Source organism: Equus asinus, chromosome 10 (genome assembly GCF_041296235.1).
Source record: "Equus asinus isolate D_3611 breed Donkey chromosome 10, EquAss-T2T_v2, whole genome shotgun sequence".
Lineage (NCBI taxonomy): Eukaryota > Metazoa > Chordata > Mammalia > Perissodactyla > Equidae > Equus > Equus asinus.
Genome location: NC_091799.1, coordinates 19,085,063 through 19,106,865, shown reverse-complemented (window position 1 = coordinate 19,106,865; position 21,803 = coordinate 19,085,063). Strand labels below are relative to the sequence as shown.

At 47.0% G+C, this 21,803-nt stretch overlaps 1 protein-coding gene and 1 non-coding gene across 6 annotated transcripts in view; one reads left to right on the top strand and one right to left on the bottom strand.

Annotated features, from left to right (window-relative positions):
* MVB12B (multivesicular body subunit 12B) overlaps window positions 1-21,803 on the top strand; it is a 188,909-nt gene that overhangs the window by 126,029 nt on the left and 41,077 nt on the right. The gene's annotated exons all lie outside the window — the stretch shown is intronic.
* On the bottom strand, window positions 8,202-8,305 carry LOC123289628 (U6 spliceosomal RNA). Its single transcript, XR_006533693.1, has one exon. It is a non-coding gene; the product is annotated as a U6 spliceosomal RNA (small nuclear RNA).

Sequence of the window (21,803 nt, the reverse complement as noted above, 5' to 3'; positions counted from 1 at the left end):
CTTGAAATCCATAATGGCTTCGGATACAGTCCTTTGTCTGGCAGTTCCGTCCACTGGTAGGCACTGTGGGCGGCCCCTGCAGAGGCTGGGGAACACTCCACTCCCGGGTCATGAACCAACAAGGGAACAGCCCTTCAGGGGTCAATTTTTTAAAAACAAACTGCTCACGACATTTGCTTTCTTTGATTTTTCCATGTTTGTGTCCTGAATCGGTTAATTCACTCATTAAAAGGATTTATTTTAGGTGGACCAATTAAAACTTCGGAAGCTAATTTTTTGCTGAGCAGCGCAGACCTCTGAAAACGCAATTTATAACATGGCTTCTGCCCTTTTCCACCGAGAGCTGTCTGACGGTGCTCAAACCTCTGGCGCTCATAGGAGTGGAGAACTGCCGTTCTTTGTCCTCCCCTCCGGGCTAAGCTGCCACGTGGGTGGGTTTCTCCCGGCCTCCATTGTTTTAAGGTGAACAGGCAAGTCAGAAAAGTCCAGCCCAGCCCGGGAGTGGCACTCCGTGTTTGTTTGCTTGCATAAACCCCATAGTTTAATTTTTTTTAATAGGAAGCTGCTGTGTAGTTTGGATATTTAAACAGTTATTAACCGAATGACAATTAACAGATTGCATAGACAGATTTTCTTTTGAAAACCTCTGAAATTGAGTACAGTTTGCAAAACTATCACGGCATAGTAATGACAATGAATTTTGATTTCCCGGAACTGATATTAGACTCCTTATTAAACTATGTGCATCTGCTTTTAATTTACTCCAAATAATTGGAAAATGCAATGAAGCTTTCCAATTAAAGCACGGCTTTATGCTGTTTAATAATACCCCCATAATATTATAGCTTATGAAGTGACAGGTGAGTTGGTGTATGAATAAAACATAAAGGCAGCAATAAGGGACAGAAAACCGGAGACAGTTGTGGGGGTTTTAAATGCTGGATGTAATTTGCATATATTAATCTCTTCTTTTCAGCCTTATCAGGCGTTCTTCAGTATTTGAAGTTAAAATAGCGTTGACAGGCGGGAGTACGCTTAGTTTTTTCAAGGATTTATTACTTGTATAATTTCTGATCTTTAATAAGCAGATATGACTGATCCTCATAGTTCTATAGAAATCGGTTAATTGTTCCAGATGGCGTGTACTGATTATGCAAAATTACTTTTCACACCATTTTTTTTGTGATGGAGTTTGGAGTAAAATTAAATTTTTTATAGCCTTCTTATCATGCTGTTTTACAGTGGTTTTTCCACAGAAGTTGAATTTAATCTACTATATTACATTGACCAGCACAGTTATTCTAATGTAGCATTTTGTGATTTGACAAAGAATAATAGAACACATTGCTCATTGTTCATTACAGTGCCCCTAATAAAAAGGAGCTCCCGTGTATAGAACATAGCTGTTATTTATGAAGAATGCCTAATTCATACGGTTAAAAATGCAAAATTGTACTAGGAAGTAGTTCTTTTTGGGGAGAGAATATCTGGGCGAAGCAAATGGAAAGAGGCTTGTTGCTACAGATTTTACATGCTAAAGGAGGGGTCTTCTTTTAATGACCAGAGTGTTTAAATTGTACTACTTTCTTCTTCTTTGAAGGAAAAAAAAAAAAGCCAGATAATCTCATTCTATTAAGGGAGGTGTCACAGGTTCGACTCGTCTTGATTTACATAATCCCGGAAGTCTTTCATAGTTGAATAGCATTTATAAAAGGTAATTACACTTTGGTGTAAAGTATCAAAAAAAAAAACAAGTCTTAAAAAGCCTCTGATAAAGTGTGGGTTTTTGCAAAGCATCCTGTGCTAGTGTCAGATCCAAGTCCAGGCTGTGTGTGCCACCAGGTGACATTAATCTCAGCTTATCCTTGTCCACGTTCTCAGATAACATTCTCCCCACAGTTCAGCTGGTAGTAGGATATGAAAGACTCGGCAGACTCACCCCAAACTGGGCTTGCAGGGCTGTTATCTCGATGCAGGGTAGGTGCAGTCTTCCAGGTGGCGGGGGGTTGGGGGGGAGACCAGGTAGGAGAAAACAGATTTTCTGTTACATCGAAAATCCTGTCTGGGAGTGTAGTATTTTAAATATAGCAGATAAATATAAAGAAAAATATTTCTATGTATGTAATCTGAAGTTTGACTGGTTTTCAAAAAAGGACCACTGTGTATTGTCTTACAGGGTTTTTGTAGACTCAGGGTATATGTTTCTGTCCTAAACAGAGTAGAATCCTGTATACAGAGAGACTCCCACCGAGCTTTCTGTGTCCCGACTACTCACTCAAGTGGTTCAGACCTGGGCATCAGCACCTTCCCACCCAGGTCCACGTCCCACAGGCTCGAAAACGCGTCCTTGTTTGAACAGACTTGAGGCGGATTTGGATCTGTGTAAAGGGTTCAACTCCCTTAGCCCTGGGGGAGTCAAACTCGTTTTTTTAATATCCTTCGACAGGCAGCACTGATTGCTCTTCACAGAGGGGGCCCTGGAGTGGGAGCAGGACTTCATCGACACCTCCCTGGCAGCCTCTGGGGAAACAGACCAACAGAAGGTTGCAGACCTCGGAACTCAGAGCACGGCTCTGTCTGCATCTGCTCAGGGGCGGGGGTGGGGCACAGGGTGCAGGGCAGCGGCTGCTGTCTCGGAGTGTGGGGTCTCCACAGGACCCAGACAGACTGACTCAGCTAGAGCCCGGATGTTACCCCCACAGTATTAGAGAGATTATACTGTGTGCATTCTACTATATACTAGTCTTCAGAATATTTTTGGTGAAATTCTATTTTGTTTCTGGCCCAGTCTTGGAGGAAGTTTAATAGTAAGCTAACTATATTTGGTTACCAATTGTGCTAGATTGACTAATTAAACTAAACATAAAGAAATGCGATTCAGAGCCCAGAGCACTTTCAGTAAGCGGTACCACGTCCTGTGTTCGCCTTACCTCCAGAGGACTTCAAAAACTTGAAACCTCTCGCGTACCCTCTTTTGTAAACTCAAAATGTATTTTTGTGAAAATTAAAATTATATGAAAAAGAGAATGCATAAATCAGACATGATTAAAAATATTTGTTCTAATGCAGTAATAATTTGGTGGTAATGCTTTCATCAGTGTAGCTTAAGGCCACATTAAGTGGACAGACTTTATATGGATTCTCTAATTTTAATCTTCAAAATGCTATCTAATGTCTCATTAAGACTTGCATATAATGTATCTTAAGTATAGTCATTAAATATAGTTTAGGGAGATTTATGTTCAGATATTGCTTAAAGATGTTTTAATAGGCCCATTTACTCTGATGATATTAATGAGCTCTTAATACAGACGAAGCTTCTAAAACTAGTGGTAAAGACTCCAGCCCAAACACAACAGCTTGGAATCAGTGCCTGGTCTGCACAAGAGCCCCCAGGCTGGCCCTGCGGACACTGCAGGCTTCGTGTGAGCCCCTCTGGCGAGCCCCGAGTTTCAGAGTAGGGTCTCCTCTGACTTGGGCTGGCTGCTGACCCCAGAAGGCTCTGTTTTTCTGCAAGACTGGAGACAGTCCTTTTTCTCCCCTGAATCAATGCACGTGTGCTAATTTGGCCAAATTGTACATCTCCAAGGTCATTTGAGCGGCACTGATGCTCTTGGCAGTGTCACGGGGGCACGAGAGGGTTAAAGGAGGCTGTCGCTGTGCTGCTTGTGCGAGCATCTGCCAGGTAAGGTGTGCGCAGCCTGGCATCGTTACGTGAACAGCTTTGCTCTGCCACGAGTGAACTGTAAAAGGTCACAAGGGTGTGCTTTCACCTTTCAGGCATTTGTGGCAACTGAGATATACGTAATAACATGGTCCTGCTCATTCAAAGTGGGAAAGAAAAAGTCCAGCCCAACAGGAATCTCTGTGCGCCCCGAGCATCACGCGGTCCTTCCCTAGGCCCCGTTTTTAAACATGTCGCAAAAAAATCTCCATGTCGGTATTTCCTTTGCTTTCAGAGAAATATTGAAAAGCACATTTTTTTTTTTGTTTCAATTATTTTAAGGGAGAGAAGAAAAAAGAACGTATGAGTTCAGAGACTTTTCTAATTACTAAATTGGTTTGTTATAAAAAGATAATAGCAAATTTCTTCTTTTCATAATTGGACATTTCTTCCCTGTAGGCTAATGCACGCACAGCCCGTGCATGCACAATAAGTTGTGCTTTTGAAAAGCCATAACTAGCTAATAACAGCTACAGTGTCATCAGAGAGTAATGGCGTGCTGATTAGCATAATTAATGACAAATGGTGGTGCGGAATTGGTGGATCGGTTTATCGGATGATGAATGCGGCACGGCCTGGGCCGGGGCTGCCAACTAGGCCTCGCTGGCTGTCAGCCCTTCTGTTCTCGCCGAGGCAGCCCTCATTACTCACGATGGGAGGTGCCAGTTTGTATTCTGTTTGGAGCACAGAAAACTTAATAATCCAAGCAAATGTGGCTTTCCCTTTTTTCTCTGTATTTACTCACAAAAAACCTTTTCTCGCTCCTTCCCATTTGTGGCTGAACCGTGAGGACACAGCTATTTTGGGATGCTCCCACAGTGCTTCCAGGGAAAACAAAAGGTAGCGTAAGAGACACGTGGATGGCAGTGCTTTCCTCTGACCACAGATGAACTGCTCCCGCTAGGAAGACTTCTGCTCTGTGAACTCTGTTTATCTGACTATTTGGAAGAGGAAAGAGATGAACTCAATAAGCTATATGTTCTGTCCTGAAATAAGACCAGCACATTTATCTTTGACTTGATTAATCAAGACCTAATTTGCATCCTCAAATGAGACTGATAAAAATGAATTTACCTTTTAACCTTTAGAGGAAGAAAAGTGTTTCTCTGCAAGATTTCTGGGGCTATCTTTCCTTAACCGATAAGAAGCAACTCCTTTATCAATAAAGATGAAAATCCTTAATTTGCATTAGTGAATGAGACTAATTATTATATAGTTAATTAGCATCTGGAAATGAGGATTATCTTAATTACAAAGCACAATTTCCCTAATAGCTACAAAACTGTAAGTTTGATCTGTGTGGAAATTGGTAACTATTATTATGTAATTAGTAATAACATTAATAGTATAGAGAATTTAGGCATAATTTGCATATGCAAATGTAATTTACCTGAACGAAACAAGTGGACCATTAATGATTCGAGCATGATAGAGCCAACTGAAAGTTCTAGACAGCTGAACGGTATCCATTATGCCGAGTAGCTAAATTATTAAGCGGTAGAGTAGATAAGGATGTTTTTATTTGGGTGGTCAGAGTGGTTTTTGTTTTAAGAAGAATTAGTAGCTGGAAGGTTAATAATGAAGCTAGTGCCTGGGGAAATAGCTGGCCACAGGGTCACCGCCTTGATTTCCCCATGCTTCCCAACATCCCTTGAATCTTAGCTGGGCGTTCCTTGCATATTTTAACATTTCTGAATATTGGATATGTCTTACAATTGATGTTTACTGTTCAAGCAGTTATACACACACACGAGCACAGCGAATTATGAAATCAGTGGTATAGCTTACAGTTCTTGGGGGAAAATTCAGAGCTTTCTGAGTTTTATCTGTATGGCCCTATCTCTTCGGAGCTGCCTCTTTATAAACTACCTCTCCTTTGGTACCTATCCACTCCCTCCTTCAGGCTGTAGCAGCATTTCCCAAAAGGTGGGGCGTGTGCCCCTGAGGGAGAGATGTGGATGGCCTTCTTAATTTTTTATTTCACCCATAATAGTGTATCAGTGGATAGCATTGTTTAGGATAAGATTAAAGTGGGTATATTAATCAGGCTTTGCTGGGTTATGCTGCAGTGACAAACCACGGTGGCTGACACCACCACCATTTTGTACGGCACTCAAGTTCTGAGTTGGTGACTGCAGATTGATGGGGTCCCGCTCCATGCATCGTCTCGTTCTGGGACCAGCCCCTATCTGCAACATGCTGTTCTTAGAGTAGAGGAGAGGAGCAAGAGACCTGGAAGAAACACTCAGTGGCTCCTAGAGCTTCTGGTCAAACATGGGAAGGCGCTCAGCCCAGCCGACATCAGCATGCAGGGGTGCGTCCTCTTCCCCAGGAGGCCCTGCCCTTCCCATGGCAGTGGGAGGTGGGAGCACATACCCAGGAATGGTAGTTTTGAGTTTTAAATAGTGAGTTTCAGAAAGAATTAAATTTAAAAATAATAAAAAAATAAAGGGTTTTTTAATTTTTAAAAATTTTAAAAAGTGAGTTTTCAGATGTAAATAAAAATATGAAGTCAGTAATTATACTGGAAAAAAATAGATGAAGCTGGGACATGAGACACTGTTTCCTAAAATTTGGGAAACATTGTCTGTAGCTTATCTTCAACTCATCGGGAGCTTGAATTCTCCTGGGATGGTTAGGTACGAGCTCAGGATTCCACAGATGCTCCGGCGTGGTGGAAATAGCTCTGCTCTCTGAGGTTTAAGGCTCATTTTGACCACTTCCAAACTGGAGAAAGTTGTTGGCTTTCTCTAGGATTCCATTTTCCCAGCTGCAAATGAAGCTGTTGGACCAGGTGGTCCTTCTTGCTGCTCTGCCCTCCCACCACCCCTTCTGAGCACCTGTTGAGAATCAGACACCTTGCAGGGCTGGTGGGACTCAGCAGTTCCTCTAAGAACCTAAAAAATAGTTTGTTACTAGACAGAAAAGTTCATTGATAGATTTTTCTTTATCAAAAACAGGCACAAAGTTTTCTAATTTATAAAAGTAACATGTTCATTGTAGAAAAGTGGGGAAATACATAAAATTACCCAGAGAAACAATATTTTAAGGTATATCTTTCAACTTTTTCCTATACCATGCATATTTATACATAAAAGTATATTTCTACCTAATTGTCCGTGCTGGTTTTTTGATCAGATTTATTGAGGTATTATTTACATACAGTAAAATTCACCCTCTTAATGTGTGCATTTCAATGAATTTTGACAAATGTCAAATTACATGCTAAATGTTATGTAACCAACACCAGAAGCGAGATAGGGAATTTTTCCATCACCCTAAAAAGCTCTCTTGTTCCTGTTTCCAGTCATTTTCCTCCCTCACCCCCAGTCCCTGCCAGTCCCTCGTGCGTTTCGTGTATCATCCGTGGAATCATACAGCGTGCACCTGCTGTCTGTGTCGCTCAGCACAGTGTTTCTGAGAGCCGTCCACGTTGTTCCATATAGCAGTAGCTCGCTCCTTTTTATTGCTGAGAATGTCCGTCCTGTTTTGAGACCTGGTCATGCTCCTTTCTCCTGGTTCATAGTCTTCCTCAGGGCAAACTGAATGGCTGCTTCACCTTCCTCTCGGTACAATGCACTTTCTCTACCCAGTCCCTATGACTGGGTGTGTACGCTGTTTTCACTTCTAAAAATGATGCTTTGGTGAACATTCCTTTAGGTATATCTTTGTGCCTTAGGGTAAGTGTGCATTTTTAAGCATTTTGATACATGATGACAAATTGCCCACCAAGACGGCTGAATCCATTTACACTCCCACATGTGCGAAAGAATTTTTCTTCCCTGAAACCTTACTAACTGGCTACTATTTTCTGAAATCCTTATCCATTTGAAAGATGAGACGGCATCTTACTGTTAGTTTACATTTCCCTGTTTACTAGTGAGGGGCGAATTTCCCTCTGTGGCCTGGCCATCTGGATCCCTCCAGTGCTTTCCTGTTTATACTACAGCTTTTCTGTTCAAGTCCGGCTTGTGCTTATTGGGCCGTAGCAGCTCCTTACGGAACAAGGCCCTTTCTTGCTCTTGTGTTACTACTGCTTTTTTCCAGTTTGTGGTTTGTCCTTTGAGTTTTGTGCCTTTGCTATTGCATTTTAGCAAGACCTTCTTTATCTCATGGTATATTCTGGTATCTCCCTTTTTTTTTTTACATTTAAATCTAAAATTCATCTGTAATTTATTTTCATGTATGGCATAAGGATCTAACTATGTTTTTCCAAATTATTTATCATTGTCCCAGCATTACTTATTAAATAAGCTTTCTTTTCAAATGAGTTTGTAACAAAAATCTTCTATCAACCTCCTATTACCTACTGTGATATATTTTGTGGCTTGTGCCCTGTTCCATTGACTTGAATGCGTCTTCTCATGGGAGGATCACATTTTTAATTATTGTAAATGTATATGTTTGATATCCTGTCTCATTATTCTTTGTAGTTGTTTTTCAAAATGTTCCTGGTAATTCTAGCTCAATTTTTTTTTTTAGTATGGAATGCTCCATGAATTTTCGTGCCCTCCTTGTGCAGGGGTCATGCTAACCTCTGTATCTTTACAATTTTAGTATGTGTGCTGCCGAGGCGAGCGCTTGAGCTCAATTTTTTTACCCAGTGGAAATTTAGAATCACTTCAAGTTCCAAGGAGAATCCTTTCAAAGTTTTGATTGAGAAAATATTGAAGTTATAAATTAATTTGGGGAGAGTGGTCGTTTTTAAAGTACTTGATCTTTCCTTCTAGAAAAAAGGCAGTATGGCTGCGTTTATTGAAATGTTCCTTTATATCATTCAGTAAAGTATTATAGTTTACTTTCTGTTTATCTAATTCCTAGGTTTTAAATGTTTTCATTGTTGCTTTGCCCATTATGTTTTAACTGGGCATTGCTTATTTATATTTATAAGAATACTGCTGGTTTTTGAATATTCATTTTGTAACGGGCCACCTTGCTTGTTTATTCCTGGTAGCTTCCAACTGATTTCCTTGAGTTTTCTCGATAGACAGCAACATCATCTTGCAAATATGATCTTGGCTCTTTGATAACATTTATACCTTATTTCTTTTTCTTGCTTTGTATCGTTGGCCAGAACATCCAAAGCAGCAAATGACAGTAGCAATAGCTTGCGAAAGTTCTCTCTGGTTCCTGACTTCGATGGGGCTGTTTCTAGTGTTGCTACTCAGGTCTGAGAGAGGCTGGTAATCGAGAAGAGAGTTTGATCATGTTAAAGGAGCCATTCTTCTATTGCTATTTTCCTGGGAGTTGTGTTTTGTTTTTTTTTTTTTTAAATTCGGGCACTAATTTCAATTTCATATAAAAGTAACTTCAGAATCTATCAATAACACAATATTGTATTTTTTCTCATTTAACTTATCGATACTAATCAGTTTTTATTTTGATGATTTAGCATTTAGAAAATTATAGTTATGTTTCTGAAATAAATCCTGCTTTATTTTGGGGCATTATTCTTTACATATAGTACTAGATTTGAGCTGCTGTTATTTAAGTTAGGATTTTGGTATTTCCATAAGTGAGATTGGGCTTAATGCTTGTCAAGATATTATTTTTGAGTGATCTGAGAATCAAGAGGTTTTTTCTTTCAAATATAAGAATATTTTTAAAATACTGTACTATCTTTTTCTTGAGGGGAAGAAGGAAAATGAAAGAAAGTTCCCTTAAGAAATAAATGGACCTGAAAGCATCTGGGGAGTGAGTGGTGTTTTGGGAGGGAGGGACAATGATTTGAATTTCTTTCACAATTGTGAATTTTTTTTTCAGGCTTTCTGCTCTTTCTTGAGTCAGTTTTGTTATTTATATTTTCTTTCAAAGAGAAATCAGCTCTTTCATATAAATTTTAAAGTTTAGTGGTATAAAATTGTGCCTAAGAGCTTATTTTGATTTTAAAATTAATATACATGTGGTCATATTTATCCCTCATGTTATTTTTTTTCCTCTCTTTTTCTTGGTTATCCATGGTAAGGACTTATTTGTTTTATTTATTGTTTTAAATAACTAGTTTTTAATTTATTTTTCAAGGCATTAGGCTTTTGCCTTATATTTCGTTATTTAATTTTATCTTTAGCTCCTTTTTCTGCTTTCTTTTGGCTTCTTTTGGTTTTTGTAGCTTCTTGGGTTGAATGGTCATCTCATTTGTTTTCACTTCTTTTTGATTTTTAATACAAGTATTTAAAGCTATGTTAATATTTTTGTGTATTTGCTGGTATTCTGGTGTGTAGTACTTATATTTATAAATATATAATTTAATTTTGATTGCCTCTGACTCAAGTGTTAGAAAATACTTTTTTCAGAGTGATTCAGATTTTGTTTAACCTTTTCGTATTAATTTCTAATTTTTTTGCAAGGTGGTCAGAGAATGTAGCCTGTCTAATTTTTTTTTTCACAGATATTTAGTCTTTCTTTGTCATCCTCTGCGTGATCAGTTTTAGTAAATGACACTTGAAAATGTGTCTTCTTTCTATAAGGCACTGTGTTTGAGATAGACACACACACACACACACACACACACACACACTGCCATTCTCTGATCAGATAGGATGGATGGTACATCCATGTCCACGTCCATCCATCCTACTTGATCAAAGAATGGTAGTGTTTTAGTGTTTTGTAGATTTCTTTTTTGTCATTATCATTTTTGAGCATTGGTGGTATTTTGTACGTTTCAATGTAATGTTATTCATGCCGTGAAGGTTTATGACTGTGTATTTTACTCTTCATTAAAATAAAATTCCCCCTTTTTGTTCCGTTTTGGGTTTCTGGCCCTAAGTTCTATAATGTTCTTGTCCTGCGTTGCTCTCAGGCCTCGGCCGAGGCCGTGGCCGTGGCCGGGCAGTGGCTTCATGTCCCCCTCTGCTCCGGCAGGTCAGCCTCCTCCTCGGGCCTTTACTCTGGTCTCCCTCCTGCCCCAGGAGCCTTCCTGTTCCCCGTCCACATCCTGACCAGTCTCCCACCTGCACCCCAGCCCTGCTTTTCCCAGCAGCCAGGCCCAGTGACTCCCTTTCTCCCCTGGTTCCTTCCATGGGCACCTCCAGCTGCCTTTGTGCCCCGAGTGTGAGCACACATCTCTCGGGTCCCCTCCACGTGCACGTCAGCTGCCCTGGGTCAGCTTCCTCCTCCTCGTGGGCAGAGCTCTGCGTTCAGAGGCCCCCAGCCCAGCCCTGCTCTGTCTTCTTTACCACATAGTTTCCTTGTTATTAAAGGGGCTGGTTGCTGCTACTAGACTGTTCTGTTCTTAGAGTTCATCATGGAACACCAACTAATTCATTTTTTTTTAAATTATTTCAAGAGCCTTAGTCCAAAACTGTGATTGTTGGAAGTTCTATCTGAAACCCTTCCCACATTCCCCGGTGATGCTCCAGGGACGCGCACGAGGACACGGGCAGCATGGTGCAGAGAGGAAGTGGGGCCCTGCAGACCACCGCCTCCCAGGCTGGCGCCGTCCAGGAACTCACAGACCCTGCCCTTCAGGCTCCGTGTCCTCCTGTCTACGCAGGGCTCCCCGCACCCATCCCACACGGGGCCGGGGCTGTGAGAAGTCAGCGAGGCCGTTCACCCATTCTAGTGCCCAGTTCCCGAGAAACTGCTGTGTGCCCAGCCCAGGGGCCCACTCTGGTTGATAACTCACAGAGAGCCTGGGGGCAGCGGGGGGCTGCCTGGAGCACACACCAGTTTGCTGTAACCGCCGCCATAAACACTCAGGTGCCAACTGTGGAAATGAGGCGTGCTCTTCAGTCCCTTGAGGTGGGTTCCCTGGAGAAGGCTCGGTGGCCGTGGGCACAGAGTGCAGCCGTCCACAGGGCGATCCTGGCAGATGGGGCCGGGCCACAGAGGTCCACGGGCCCTCTCCCTCTCAGGCTGTGGGTCTGGGGGACAGTGACAGCCTCCCTGGTTTCCTGTCGTTACTGTGGTTTCGGATGAGAGTGAATAAGCCCACAGCACCTCCTTACTAAGGCTCATTTCCAGAGGAAGGCAGAGAGTCATTCTTCATGGTTAAAAGTAAGGACAGCCTATAATTTGGGCAAATTTAGCCACTTCCTACGTTTCGTGCCCAGAGACCTGGGATATTTCTGAACCTGGAAGGGCTGGTCTGGGCCCAATAAGCCCTGAGTCCCATGGGCAGCTGTGCTGGCCGGGGTGACTGTTGTGTCATTACCTGCAATGAGAAGGACTGGCTTCTGTCCTCTCTTGACCAGCCTTGCCGTGGAGGAGCAAGTGACATGCGTGTCTTTTTGGTTTCAGGAATGATAGTCAGTGCTTATTGAGCGAAATCACTTTATGTATGAACTTATTTAATCCTCCCGACCACCCTGGGAAACATGGGGTACTATGAGTGAGGAACTGAGGTTCAGAGAGGTTAAGTGAGTCTCCCAAGGACACACAGTAAATCACGACAGTGCCCCCTGGGTGCCTTCTACAGAGTTCTCTCATAGCCTTTCACACTCTTCTGCTCTTGGTTTTAAGTTTCTTTCTCATTTCCTAGACTGTACACTCCATGAGGGAAGCACTTGGCCTTCTCAATATTTGTACCCCCAACCTCCTGAGATGCAGCATCAAAGTTGACTGTGAGGGCTCTGCAGTCAAGTTCATGTCGCCATCTGGTCTCCCTTCTGGCCGGCAGCCTGTGCCCGGGCCTCAGTGGTGGTGGCTGCAGAGAAGCAGGGCAGGAAGGCTCAGTGGGTCATGAGCACTGCTGGTTCCCTGTTGTGAGAGCAGAGACCCCGGGCCTCCCCGGGAAGGAAGGCCCGGTGCCCCGGGGAGCAGTGCGCAGATTCCGTGTGCTCTCGTTAGGAGCCTAACTGATGGCCGGCTGAGCCTGCAGATCTGTCCCGGGACCAGTGGACGCTCCCGCTGGCCCCCAGAGCAGCCTGGGAAGCCAGCCCCACCGGGCGGCACAGATGGCAAGCCCGAACGACAGGGTAAACGGCAATATGTCTTGGAGACATTGTCAGCCTGCGGCTTATTTGTCATGTCGCCGCAGCCTCGTGGCTCAGGGACGCCCTCCCTCCCTGCCCTGCCCCCTCCCTGCGTGAGGATTATTTACAGGAAACTGCTTTTCCTAGGGTTGGGGGGAGGGCACAGAGACGGAGGGGTTCCAGAACAGACGTTGGTCGTTTTCTTTCTGTTTGGGAAGTGAGGAATAATAACAATGATAAACACCCACCTAGCATTTATAGAGTGTCAGCTCTTGTTCTCAATATTCTACCCAAATCATCCCTGCTGCTCTCATAACAACCCTAAGAGGTGTAGATATCATTAGTCTCAGCTTACAGATGCAGACACAAAGGCACAGAGAGCTAGTTAACTTACCCACAGTCACACAGCTCAAGCAGGCTGGGCCGGGATCCATTCTTGACCTCCAGCCTCTACTGTCCAGTGTGTGCTGGAGGCTGAAAGGCACTTGCCTCTTGCTCGGGGCCAGCACCCATTCAGGAGAGGTGGCACCTGAGATTAAGGCCTCTAGGGAAGCTGTGGGATCCCAGGGACGTCCTGCGGGCCCTGTGGGTGTAGAGTAGCTGCTCCCCTCAGCCGGAAACGGGCGTGTGGACTGTCTGGCATTCCAGTGACAAGGCCCCGTGGTGCCAGGCTGATGCATTGCTGGCCAGAAATGCCTGTGCGTTCCCCCCAGGGTGCAGCCAGCTCCTCGCTGGTGACGTCTTTGCATCACTGGAAGGCCAGCAGCCAGAGGAGGAGCAGGAGGCCTGGAGGCCGAGTCCCCCCAGCTCTACCGTTCACCCAAATCTGTGATCAGGAACCAGGCTGTTCACCCTCTGGGCCTCGGTGTCCTCAGTGGTAGAAACAGAAATGGAGGTATGAAAAGCCTCCCCAGAGAGACCAGTGAAGATCCAGTGAGGTAAAGCTCGCAAGTGGCCGGTTGCTCACACCTGCGGAGAACGGGCTGGGGGAGCCGTGGAGAGGCTCGTGCAAAGGGACCGGCCCTGTAGTGCACTCCGGGCTGGGCGGCAGTCAGGGGCACGCGGCAGGCGCTCGCTGAGGGAAGGATGCTGAGAGCTGCTCGGGCCCTTCGGTGACGTGAGGAAGAGCCCTGGAGACTAGAGCATGGCAAGGCTCCAAGAGAATAGGGCTCAGTCAAGCCTGTGCCCCCAGGCCCGCAAGCAGCAGGGGTTCACACACGGCTGGAGGCAGGGGAGCAGAAGCCAGGAGGAAGAGTGAGGGGGCCTCCGGGAGCTCCGAGGTGGCCCTGCCCTTGTCCCCTGCCTTCCAGCGGTGGGAAGAGAGAAGGCTCGAGGGCCTGGGCTGGGTGCCCAGAACACGCATCATTTGAGAGGATTTATTTATCTTTCTGATTTAGCTTTAAAGAAGCCCCAGAACACACAGCCTCTGGTCACAGGTAAGCAATGACAAGCCGGGAGGAATATAAAGAGCAGATTACATGAGCCGTCTGACGGACCCGAGCTGTTTGCTGAGCCTGTGTGTCAGTGTCTCTCAGGTTGGATGACTGAGGAAACTTGGCGTGTCACAGGCTTGGCAGTTATGAAAGTCACACTGTTTCATCCCTCGGCCCCCTCTTACTGGTTATGCGAAAGTTGTACCAAAAACCCCATTCCCAGAAGCCTCCTGTACGTGTGTGTCAGGGGGTCAGCTTGTCAAAGTATCGTTCAGATGCTTGAGGTGTCAGTGACCAGCAGAGGTATTTTCTTCTCCTCTGGAAGATGGGAAAAGGAAGGATCTTACCAAGTGCCCTGGAGCATCTTCATTTCACGGGTGCACACACATGCAGAGCATGCACACCCACGTGGCCACACACACAACATGCAGGCTCGTGTATGTACGCACACCCAGGGCTCCTAAGTAGAATTTGCATTGTATACAATGCACCCCGCATAGTTCCTGGTCCTCGGGTGTCGCCCTTTCAGCCAGTCATTTGTCGAACCCCAAGGCCCTCCTCCCCACCGGTCCCTCTGCTTGATTCTGGGCCGTAAAAGGCAAAGAAGCCAGGGTCGCCCCCCGGCCCTGGGGATGCTCTCCCTCCAGTGCACCTGCCCCGGCCAGCACTCAGCTTCCTGTGTTGCAGGCCGAGTGGACCCTCAGAGTTGACCTGGGAGCCGGGAAGCGTGTTCCCCGTCAGAGCACAGTCTGTTTGTGATTTGGGGGCGGCCAGCGTAACAGATTCCACGGGGCCTGCAGGCTATTTGCTGTACTGGAAATTGGTTCTATTTGGAATGTTACTGGAAATAACAAGGCAGCTGTTCAGCCTCTCTGTGCTGGGCTAGTAAGTGGAAGGTGTTTCACCCCGTGGGGGACAGAAAGAGTTGTCAGAGCCCTTTCCTCCAGTCTTTGCCCTCTGACCTGTGTGTTTGGGCGTGAGGTGTGGGAGGTGAATTGGGGCGCTGGAGAGTGTTCTGGCCGAAGTAATTGGGATAGTAATTGGAATATCTTAGGAAGGGAAATTCAAGGGTGATTGCTAACTGATGCCAAAAATAAAACAACTGTGAAATGCTTAGCAACTTGGTGGACCTTTGTTTTCCAACCATTTCTGCAAATTGTGGTCCAGTTCGTTCTCTGGGACAAGTGACCTGCTAATATGGGGGGCATGGCTGTAGGACAATATGGTCTCATTTGAAAAACCCTGGACTCGAGTCTCAGCTCTGCCCCTGAGACAAGTCACTCCCGTTTTCTGAGCTTCAGGTCAGGCTTCTGTCAAGTGGGGAACGTGGGAAAGACTGATTAAGAAAAGACACACAAAAGTGCCTTGTCAGCTGTGAGATCCGTGGGGTTGGTACAATCCTGCCTTCTTCCACACGGCAGGTTTTTATTGAGCGTCTATTTTTGCCTGTGCTGGTGTCAGGTACACAAACCCCAGAAAGGAGCTGCCTCCCCGTGTGCCCTCCAAGGATGGCTGGTCCTCAGCTTCCCTGCCCACAAGGTGAACAAGCAGGGCAGAAGGAGCCAGCTGAGTGGAGGGGGCCGGGGCCTGGCGAGGGCAGGGGTCTGTGAATGCTCAGGTCCAGAAGCTGAGTCCCCATTCACCCCTGCTGCATTCTCGAGTCTGGAGTTTTATTTTCCACTGTGAGGCTGGAAATTTCAGGGATGGTTTCCTCTCTGCCCACGCGGACCGTGCAGGAGCCTTGCTCCCCGCAGTGTTGGCTGTGTCCCTGGTGCCGCATGGAAGACGTGGTTGGTCACCCAGGCTTGGCCGCTGCTCACCCACAGGGCTCAGGCGGTTTCTTTCTTCTTGCTGTGCCACCTTCTCAAACACACACATGCATGCACGGACGCACACACTCGAGGGCACCCTTGGCCTCCCCTTCTCTCTGAATCATCATCACCACCAGCCCAGTAACCATCCAGGCCCAGGGTGAGGGTTCACCCGGCCCTGACAGGGCAAAGGGCAGTGAGAGAGAGAAATGAATGTCCCACCTCCGTCGGGGAGCATCCGCGAGAGAAGCAGACACAGCAGCACAGGGTGCGTCCAGAGACGAGCATCAGAGTCCGTGCTCGGAGCTGGTGCGACTTACACCCATTAGCACCTTCCTTTAACAATTTAAACCCTTTATTTCTATACTGGGAAATAGCCTTCTGCTTTTATTTTCAAACTTCAAAGATTACTTTTGAAATAAAATTTTTTCCAATGAAATTCCAAAGGTTTTACACATGTGTGAAAGGAGGAGTTTGGCTGTTAAAATGTGTTTGCTCTGCCCCTCAGTCCCCTTAGCTACAAAGGTCCCGTGGCCGCCTCCAGTTTGTTCTCTTAAATATTATACCAGCTCGCTTACCTCGCATGGCATGCTGCTCCAGCCTCACCACCCCCCACCCATCCACCAGGCTGAGTTTTGTCCCCAGAGCCTAGTGGGGCAGAATAGATTTTTTTATTATTATTATTGTTACTGGCAGAAATCTTCCCTGTTTGGGCACTGTTCACAGCTCTTCAGCTGCTCCTGTGAACCCGGCTCCATAACTGTGAATAGCCACAGTGGCTGGGGGCTGCACAGATGGAGCCGTGGCCCTGGTCATAGGCAAACAGATTTCCCATTTAAGAGTAAGGATAAGTTTGCAGAGGCCGGGGGCAGGTTGACTTGAACCCCTGTGTGTCTAGCCCCATGAAGACCTGACTGAATAATTGAGGGTGGTGAATTTTTGAGCCTGTGATGGTCCATGAGATGGTTTTGCGGCTGTGGGTCACTCTAGAACGATCAGCTTTGCTAGGTCATCTTGAACATCTCTTCCTAATACCGTAATCAGACGATAAATGTTTTCCTAGGATAATTCCTCAAGACATCCCCCAAATGCCCAAATTTAAAAACAGTTCTTTAGCACATAATTTCTCCTACAAAATGTAGTCATGTAAAAGTGAAACATTTTGGTGAACCTTTAGAACTAATGATTCTATAAATACAAGCTGACGTCATTTATAAAGTTACTTAAATAGATTTTGTCACTAAAATACTTTCCTCCCTATATTACATCACTGTTAATAATAATTTTAACAGTGAGTTTTGTTTATGTAAAAAAGAATTGGGCCAAGACCCCGGGTTTTCCTAATCAGGCTGTCGGTACCCTTGGCCGCAGCTCCCATTTTCGCCCCTTCCTGCTTCCCCCTCCCCCACCCCAGGGTGCTGAGAACGTTGGCAGAGCCTGGCTGGGTCATGAAGACGGCTGCAGAGCTGGGAGGAAGAGGAGCCTCTGTTCTCGGGCCACGTTGCCTCAGAAGCTTCCTTTTCCCCTTCGGTTAGGTTCAAGAAGGCATTCTCTTCAACAGAGGCCAGCTTCATCTGCACAGGACACTGGTTCTGTCCCGTCACCATTCTCCTCCTCTCTGAAGCTGAGTGAGAGACGGCTTCACCGGCAGCAGCGTCTGCTAACAGCGCCCCTCTCTAACTTCCATTTATAAAAAAGAAAAGAGGGGCTGGCCCGGTGGCGCAGTGGTTAAGTGCATAGTTCTACTTCAGCGGCCCGGGGTTCACCAGTTCAGATCCCAGGTGTGGACATGGCACTGCTTGGCATGCCATCCTGTGGTAGGCGACCCACATATAAAGTAGAGGAAGATGGGCACGGATGTTAGCTCAGGGCTAATTGTCCTCAAAAAACCAAAAAATTAAAAAAATTAAAAGAGGGAAAAAAAGCCCTCTTAAAATTCTCAAACCACCTTTACTCTCGGAAGTGTTCCCGGTTCCCTGTTCTCTCCCGAACCATCGAGGATCCTGTACTTTCTGCGTCTATCCTCACACCACAAGTTGACTGACTCTGCTGTCACCCAAGTTTTCTGTCTTCATTGAAGAGCAGTTTTCACAGTCAGAGCCCTGGCCACACCACGCTCACGCATCCCCTTTCTGATTTGCATGCCCAGCGTGTGCGGGGGGCTCCTTCCCTCGCGGACCCAAGTCCAGCGCGCCCTGAGTCCACATTCCACTCGGTCATGGATCCCAGACTCCTCTCCGTGCCCCGGCCCCGCCTGCGCCCGCTCCTTCTCTCAGGCCTTTTTGACTCCCTCTTCCCTTCCCTTCCAGCGCCAGCAGTTGGTGGGGTCAATTTTTTTTAAATAAAGAACCAAACAGTCACTTCAGAAGAGGTCCTGCTTTTGCAGGAGGAGAATGGGGAGTGTCCCAGCTGAGCTGAAATTCAGGTGCTGAGTGTCTGGCTGGCTTGGTCGCCAGCCAAGCACCCCACTCACAGCATTCCAGTTTGTGCTTTTTTAGCAAAAATAATTTCATGTCATGCCCTTCAGGATTTCCACCCATGGTAGACACCGTGAATGTTACGTTCTCAAGTACCGAAGGAGAGCCTGTCTCAGGTGGAAGGACGCGGCTTCGTGGACACCCGGAGGGAAAAGGGCCGTGTGCTGGAGCAGCGCCGTTAGTGCCTGGCCATTTGGGGTTTTACAGGCAGAACATTAAAACCACCCTGTTCTTTCACAACCTTAGGCGAAAATGAAATCATGATTTGGTGCTTGTCCAGCAGCCCGGAGGGAGTGAAGCTGAGAACCCCGATCAGCAGCCCGGCCCCATCTCCACAGAAAACTGAACAATAACAACGAGCCCAAAAACTGTGCTCTCAGAAAGTGTCTGTCAAAAGACGATTTGGAAACTGCTGCACAATGAAGACAGAGCGTTGATGACCTGTGTCCTCTGGGCCCCCGGAGTCCCCAGACCAGCAGCCCTGAATAGTCTCTTGCCAAGCGGCAGCCTTTGACTTTGGGTTCTGGGGTCCCTTCCAAGGCCTCTGCTCAATTGGTTTTTCCACTGACCCAATAAATGACGACATAGCAGTCAGGAGACCTGTATGCAAGACCCAGTTCTGTTACTGGCCTGCTGGGTCGCATTGAGCAAGCCAGTAAACCTCTCTGAGCCCGAGTGTCGTCATGGTGAAACTGGAACAGGGTGGAAACTGGGATAAAGGATAATGGGTGTGCAACCCCAGAGGAGTTACGAGGCCCCACCGGTGTCCACACTGTGGTTCTTAGAACTCTGGGTGTCTCAGTTCTCTCATTTCTAAGCTGCTCCTTGCCCTGGCCGACACCCTCACACCACACTGGCCTATAGCACCGTTCCATGGGACTTTAAAGTATTTTTAAGAAGCTATTGGGCCTTGCGTTTCACGATGGTTCCCCCTAATTCTTGCCTGCAGCGTGTCCTCTCTAGTTACTGCAGCTGCACCGAAACCCTCGTGGTGGAGAATATGTGTCTTTTTAAGCTGTTAGGTTCCATTGAAATGTGTTCTTCCACTTTACTCTGACCAAAGGGTCCCTTTAAAAAATTCAGGGCAGATTTTCAAGTGGCTGGAAGTCATTACTCGGGTAAGCACAGGAAGGTTTAAGAAGGAAACTCAAGATTCCAGCACAAGTTAGAAATGCATTCCTTAGCTTCAAAATATGAAGAGTTCAATTTGAGTTAGAGAGAGAGAGAAAAGAGCCTTCTGTCTGGATTCCAGAAGAGACAGTTACAAGCTATCGGAATTTATTTTCTTGCTCTCCTACTACTGAGGGCAAAAGCCGTGGAAACCCTGAGTTCTCAGCAGATTGACTGCAGGTACCAGAAGACAGACAAGGGTTCCTTCCATCTGGTGAGTTTTAGAGGCTCCGTCCACGAAAGGTCTGGACCAAAGAGAAGCCCAGGGTGAGGTTCCATAATCAGTGATAAACGATCACTTTCTGAGTGCACTTCCTGATTGTGCTTCAGCACTAGCGTTTCTTGACATCTTGTCTTAAGTGACGTCGGATTGGCGAGAGCCTAGCCTCCTGAGCTAGACAGACATAGTCACCAGTGCTGGCCTCCCTTGGACTGGACGCACGGCCCCCTTGCCTCTCGAGGCCATAAGACAGGTGATCCCGTCTGCTTCACGGGGCTGTGACACGGGGACGGGTCGAGCGCAGTGCCTGGTGCAAAGTCCCAGGCACTCACCAAGTGACCGCTATGGCGGGTGCTACAGCACCGCCTGCCCTGCCGTGGTTAGTCCCTGTGGGTAACAGAGTCCTGTTTGTGCAGCAAAGCTCCGCGGAACTGCACCCCTGAGACCCTCACCCACGCGCTCTCTGGCTCCAAGCACGGAGCGGAGTTTTCCATGGTGCCCTCATCGCGGCGCTCCTGAGCCAAAGCCTCCAGAGGTTGGGTACTTGGAGTTTGTACTTTTAACGAGCATCCCAGGCCATGCTCACACACCTAGAAGTTTGAGAACCTGTGGTTTGGAGAGAAAGGAGGTACCTCCCGGAGGCCACCTCTGAAGATGCCATCTTTAAAGCGCTAACAAAAGCCGAGCTTGCCAGTGCCCACCCCTCCGTCCCTCGCCTCCCTCCCTCACTCGCTTGGACCAGCGCCTGTCGCACGGTGTGGCTGTCATCTCGAGAGATGCGACTGCTCTCCAGAGAGAGAGCTTCTGCGGTCAGAGCTTATTTGGGGCGGGCTGGCTGCGTGAGTGGAGCTGCCCTGGTTCAGAAGCAGTGTCCCCTGTGATTTGGGTTATCTGCCCGGACTGTCCATTTGGGGCTCCCATGTGAAATCGCTGTTTTTTTCCCTGCCTGTGGCATCTACAGTCTCCTGTACCTGAGTGTCAGCTGCTCTGGAGGGTGCCTGCTTGTCTCTTTGAGGGGCCCGCTAGCTCTCGCCCACATGAATCTGAGATACACCCCACAGCCTCCAACCTTGGCGGAATTCCACCCAGCCACGCTGACCTGCCACGGCTCTACTCAGACCTCCCTGACGGGCAAAATGAGGCTCTGCTCGCGTGCCGAGACCGGCACTCACTGCGTAACGGGGCACCCTGGCCTTGAGCTCCAGCCTTGCTGCCACCTTGCTGGCGAGGTCCCTGTGAAAGTCATGAGCACATGGGCCCAAGCATCTCCATCTGGAAAAGGAAGCCATTCCACAGAGAAGCCACCTCTTGGACCTTCCCAGGCCCTTCCGTGTTTATCCTCAGAATTCTAACACCCCCATTTCAACTCACATCAGATGTATTTGCAGTTATGCCCAAATGCTCTGCTTGTGCCCATTTCTTTCCGAATCCCCTTCTGCAGGAGAAGGGTGTTAGAGCGATAGGAGCCAGGAGTAGCCAAGCAGCTGATGTCAGGGCTCGAGGAGTGGGTATCCCCGTCCCGGGGTTCCAGGGCGGTGGAGGTTGGGAAGGAGGGCCGGGTTCCAGAGAGATCTCTGGATAGAATTAAGAGGCACCGTCGTGTCAGAGGGAAGACTCAGGCCCCCTGGGTTCCGTTCTGCCTCTGCTTCTTGTTAGCTGTGTGCTTCTAGGCAGGTGGCTTAACTGCTCTTTGCCTGAGTGTCCCCTATAAAATGGGGGTGATGAGAACAATGATACTGACACAGACAGACAGACAGACAGACAGAGATGCCTCATGGGATTGTAATGAGAAATCAGTCAGCACACAGAGCACCTAGACCAGGGCCTGGCGCAGGAGAGGAGTTAATTAAGTGTGAGCTGCCACCACCACCACCCTCTTTGGGGTTTAAAGGAGAGGTGGGAGGGAGAGGGGACGGGTCCATATTGCCCCAGGCCCCTGGATTGGACATCCAAGTGGGTGGCAGAGCTTTTCACTGGAATCAGGAAAACAGAAACAGGAAGCTTGTAGGGGAAAAGAAATCCACCCTTTCTTCTCTTGCCAAGGAGGGTAGGA